This window comes from Herpailurus yagouaroundi, unplaced genomic scaffold (genome assembly GCF_014898765.1).
Source record: "Herpailurus yagouaroundi ecotype Mexico unplaced genomic scaffold, PumYag 188, whole genome shotgun sequence".
In the NCBI taxonomy this organism is placed as follows: Eukaryota; Metazoa; Chordata; class Mammalia; order Carnivora; family Felidae; genus Herpailurus; species Herpailurus yagouaroundi.
This window is the reverse complement of record NW_024412419.1, coordinates 26160215-26163765: the sequence shown is the minus strand read 5'-3', so window position 1 is coordinate 26163765 and position 3551 is coordinate 26160215. Positions and strand designations below refer to the sequence as shown.

At 40.3% G+C, this 3551-nt stretch overlaps 1 long non-coding RNA gene across 1 annotated transcript in view; it reads left to right on the top strand.

The window, feature by feature from the left end:
- Nucleotides 1-2138, top strand: part of LOC121044315 (uncharacterized) — a 48837-nt gene extending 46699 nt beyond the window's left edge. Inside the window, exon 3 of the long non-coding RNA XR_005797247.1 lies at nt 1910-2138. This is a non-coding gene — a long non-coding RNA (uncharacterized LOC121044315). The remainder of the gene's footprint in view (nt 1-1909) is intronic.
- The last annotated feature ends 1413 nt before the right edge of the window (nt 2139-3551 follow it).

Here is a 3551-nt window from a genome sequence, read left to right as displayed (position 1 = left end):
TTTTATTTTATTTTATTTTATTTTATTTTATTTTATTTTATTTTATTTTATTATTTTATTTTATTTGAGTAAGAACTCTATACCCAGGGTGCCTGGGTGGCTCAGTCAGTAAAGAATCAGACTCTTTGGCTGAGGTCATGATCTTGCAGTTTGTGAGTTTGAGCCCCGCCCTGAACTCTGTGCTGACAGTGGGTAGCCTGCTTGGGATTCTCTCTCTCTCCATTCCTCCCCTGCTTGTGCTCGCATGCTCTCTCTCTCTCTCTCTCTCTCAAAACAAATAAACATTAAAAAAAAAAATCTCTGTACCCAACATGGGGCTCACACTTATGACCCTGAGATCTAGAGTTACATGCTGTACTGAGGCAGTCAGGTGCCCCATGCATTTTGTTTTTAAAAGACCACATGAAAATGCTGAGTGCCTTCAAAGAGGTATAGTAATTTATGCCCTCCTGTTTGGCATAAAGTGGGTGAAACATTTTTAATGTCATAGAACAAAGAAAAAAAAGTAAATTATACATTTACTTTTTAAATGATTATGAAATCTAAAGATTTGCCAGGGAAGATTTAATATTCATTTCAACTGAAGAACTGAAGTATCTTTTTCAAAGCCTTTAGAAAGAAGTGGATTGGATTTCTTACCTGTGGCTTAAGTTAACAGTGTTCAGGGGAAAAGAAGAACCAAAGAAAAATTAACCAAATGACCAAACAAACAAGCCCAAATTCACAAAAATAAAGACATTCTATATACCAGATAACAACATTCATTGCTGACCGGTTTGTTAGATGTCAGACAGATCTCTGTTCTGGCTGTTGAGCTGTGTGACCTTGGACAGATTGCCAGTCTCTCTGAGCTTCTGCTCTTCCTTAAAAGGGGCCATAATACCTACCTCAACAACAGAGATGTGGTGGGGTGTGAGACAGGGGATTTATGAGAGAGTGCCTGGCCCAGACTGTCTTAAAATGATCATTTAGTTCCTTCCCCTTTTTCTCAGGGATTAACTGAAGCTGACAGTTTGGGGTGCAGGCAGATAGTTTGCTGCAGTGTGTAAACCAATTCCAGTCTCCCCTTCTTTGGTGTTTCTGTACCTTCTTGGAGTGCGAATGAGGAGGGTCCTCTTCTTTTGATGTACAGGCTTGGGTTAGGTTAGCTAGGAAAGCTACACATCTGGCTTTTTTCCTGCCGGCTTATATCTTTGGCCATGTTTCCACCAGGCTGTGGCCTCAGTGCTCTGGTCAGTCCAGAGTCATCAAAGCTGAGAGAAAAGGAGGTGAGGTGGCAAACTGTGTGGGGAGCTCAGAGCTGGTATTCCCAAATTCTTCTGATCTGCCCCACAGAGAGCACAGCCTTGGTTCAGGCAGGCTTCCTCTCCACAACAGCCAGGTTTCTTCTTTACCCTTCCAGAGTCCTACACTCTCTCAGGGGGAGGGGTGATGAATGTTTTTGGCACGAAGGAAAGAAATCCTATTCCAAAGAGGAATACTTCTGTTCTACTCCCCAGTTTTATTTTGTCTTTAAACTTCAGGTTCTCTTTTCCAGGAGAGATTTAAATTGGATTACAGTAGTAATTCCTATTTGTTACATGCCACATGCTTTATATCCATTAACTCACTTAATTCTTACAACAATCCTGCAAGATACATGTGGTTGGTTCCATTTTATGGATGAGAATATTGAGGCTCAAACAGATATGAGGACTTGTGCAAAGCAACATAGCTGGTGACCGTAATATTAATCCCCGGACATGTTTTATTTTGGAGCTGTGAAGCAGTTTGTCTCTCAGTCCTATTTACCTGTGTTTTCACCCCACTCACCGTACCACCACCCTGGCCTGGGGCAAGTTACTAGCTTAAAGGATTTATTTGCCATGTAAATCCTGAGATGTGATCTCTTTCTCTGTCTCATCCCTAGGATATCATTAGAGAGAGTTTGCCAGCTGGGAAAAGATACGAACGACCCCACAGCATCAGTGACTACAGTGTGTTCTCATAAAACTGGTGCTCTAAAAACAGCTACATTTTACTGAGAGAATTAACCACAAATTGAGGCTAGTTTTTACAACGCCACAAGTGGGGCTGTATTAATTATCTATAAAGATGATTCTGAAGTGGTTCTCTGCTCTCAAATTCCAAAGGAAGCAAGTAAGGTACAGTATGCAATGTTCTCTGAGGCGGATGATCCAGTCTTCTCAAGTTTTAGAAGGTCTCACTGGGGACAGTCAGGATCCTGAACTGTATTATGATTTTACTCTTTAAAAGGCTCTGTGAAGCCCTCAGAGCAGAACAAGCTGGCGTATCTCAGAGCACCAGAGCTAGATCCAAAGTGCATCGGCATTTTTTTCCTAGCAAAACAAAACCAAACATGAACAGTATTTCCTCTAAAACTGAAAAACAAAGTCAACAAGGAGAAACAGGATAAAAAGAAGGACAGTTTTGGATTTTTGAAAGAATTTGATTCAGTACCTGGTGTGAATTGAATTTATTTAACTGTCATTCACATTTAAAGGCCTAGGCCCAGGTCTAGAAGAGTTATTGTAGCATTCCATGAAAAACTTTCCTTTGTTACCCACATTTAGTTTATGTGATTGGTGCACTAGGATTATTTTTCCAGTCTGAATGGATATAGAAGATGTATGGACCTGCAGTGTGTACAGAGCTGTTAGCATCGCTCAGAAATAAGCTCCAGTCCCATTGCAACCCATATACATCTTGCATAACAAAGGATTTGGGGCTTAAGGTGGCATTTCAACCTCAAACAGTGTTCAATATGACAAACTTTTATTGCAGTTGAATTTATTTGTTGTTCTAGGTGTTCAAAGCATCTTATTTATTCTGAGGTACAGAATCAGTTTTTAGGGTGGTAATTAACTCTTTAATAGATGACAAAATTGATGTCTGATATTACAACATGAACCCCTACATCCAGCTATAGCTGACTTGACTCTATTGCAAGGAGCTCAGGCTTTGGAGTAGGTTCTGCTATTTATACACTTTGGCTTTGGGAGAATCACTAGTGAGTCTTAAAATTGAATGTGCCTATAAATCACCTGAGGTTTCTGTTCAAAGGCAGATTCTGCTTCTGTAGGTCTAGTGTGAAGCCTGAAGTTCTGCATTTCTAACGAGCTCCCAGATGGTGAAGATGTTGACAGTCACACTTTGAGTGTCGAAAACTATTTGAACCTTAGTTTTCTCACCTGGAAAAAAAGGGGGGGGGGATGAAAATAACTACTTGAGAAAATTGTTAGGAACACTAAATGAGTCAGTGAGGTGAAGCATCTGACACGCAGGAAGATTACCACAAATATAAATGTCCCACTCCTACTTTTCCCGTTTGTTCCTACCTAGCTCAGCAGGCAGGAACTCTGTTCAACCCTGTTTCCTCAGCTGCAGTTTTTAGTGGGTTTACTTTCATATTTATGTCATAGAATTAAGTTCATCGCAGAAAGACATGTGCAAATAATTAAGAACCCACCCTGTCCTCTTTCCCCAAATTATGTGCCATTCAACATTACATGGAAAATCTTATGCCCAATGCGAATGCTCAAAATTGAATT